We start from the raw sequence: 1,605 nt of genomic DNA on the forward strand, positions 1-1,605 counted from the left end.
ATTCAATTTAATGCAGACTAAGGGAGCAAAATGGCAAAGAAGCAAAAAGCCAAGAAAGTAATTTTCGAAGAAAATGACAGGAAGAATAACTCTGAAAAGGTTGATGATGAGATTGTTCCTGATGTCAAAACTTCAGAGACTTGTAATGAAAAGTTGGTTCAAGTCCCTCCACAATATCAAACTCAAAGTAGTTGTGAAGAAACGATGACCACTTCTGAATCTGCAAAAAAAAGGCTAGGAGGTGCGCGTGGTGTTTCAGCTCTTCACAAAGTAGTGGTGAAGAAAGCTCAGGGAAAGAAATTTAAAGTTAGATACAATGATTTTGGAGTTCCCATCGGAAATACCAGGCCTACTTTACAGTCTTACATATGAATGCTCGCAAGGACAATGATTCCAATCGACACTGAAAACTGGCCAAAAGTGGATTGTAATCTAAAAGCAAAATTATGGGATGATGTCCAGGTAAATTATATCCCTTGTTGACTTCTTCATTTTATTTAAATTGTGACTGTAAATTATGTGGCTAATTTATATTATGTGGCTCTTTAGGACACATTCAAAATTTCCCCAGAAAGTGAGAAGCTTGTGCTACAATCGGCAGGTGAAAAATGGAGGAAGTTTAAAGCTGATTTAACTGCAAAATATGTGATGCCATTTATTGGAAAAAAGAAGAAATTGATGAAGCCTCCGAAGAAGTATGCGTTTGTTGGTAAAGAACCTTGGAAGAAATTTGTTGTAGAGAGGACGAGCCCCAAATGGCTGGTATGAATATATTCTACTAATAAAATATACATGATTGCCATTTTACTTGCTAAATGATTAAATAGATTTTGGTTAAATAATATTTATTAATTTTTACTAATTTATTTTGGTGCAGGAACAACGTAAGTTACAGAGCAATAGAGTGGGTAAACGGAAATATCATCACCGCTTGTCAAGGAAGGGGTATATTGGTTTGCGAGAAGAAGAAGTAAGAACCATATCTATTTGGCTTTGCAATTCTAAGTTTTAAGGGAGTTTAAACATTTTCTCTTTTTTAACAGATAAAGAAAGGGAACTTAAAGCGGAAAGAGAAACCTGATCGTGCAATTTTTTGGTGGAAGGCTAGGATGCAAAAGAATCCTGATGAGCTTACTGAAGAGCAAGCGGAAATAAATGCGAGAATTGTAAGTGATATTTTTAATACTGCATTCCCTTCAAAGATAATTGCGTCATAAATAATGCACTAATTGTTTGTATTTATTTTATAGGCTGAGTTACTTGAAATGAAGGAGAAGGGTGAATTTGTTCCACATGGAACAGAAGATGTGTTGACTACGGCACTTCAGACTCCTGAGCACGCAGGAAGGGTTCGAGGGGTTGGCGGCTTTGTCACTCCAACAGCATTCTTCAATTTGCCGAAAGCAAAAAAGACTAAAATTACCAAGGCAGAGTCGTTGGATCAGTTGGAAAGAAATCAGCGGGAGATGGCTGAACTTAAGGCCTTGGTTAATGCTTCGAATGGTCACTCTCCTATGTTCTCTGACAAATCAAGTTATCAAGTACCTGTTAATAAAGAGGGAGCTGCTGATAAGCGGAATGTTGGAGTTGCTGTTAAACCGCTGA

At 37.1% G+C, this 1,605-nt stretch overlaps 1 long non-coding RNA gene across 1 annotated transcript; it reads left to right on the forward strand.

Annotated features, from left to right (window-relative positions):
* The first annotated feature begins 670 nt into the window (after positions 1–670).
* LOC141718874 (uncharacterized) lies at positions 671–1,109 on the forward strand. Its single transcript, XR_012573999.1, has 3 exons — positions 671–762; positions 878–970; positions 1,044–1,109. It is a non-coding gene; the product is annotated as an uncharacterized LOC141718874 (long non-coding RNA).
* Positions 1,110–1,605: the final 496 nt, after the last annotated feature.

This window comes from Apium graveolens, chromosome 4 (genome assembly GCF_009905375.1).
Source record: "Apium graveolens cultivar Ventura chromosome 4, ASM990537v1, whole genome shotgun sequence".
Taxonomy (NCBI): Eukaryota; Viridiplantae; Streptophyta; class Magnoliopsida; order Apiales; family Apiaceae; genus Apium; species Apium graveolens.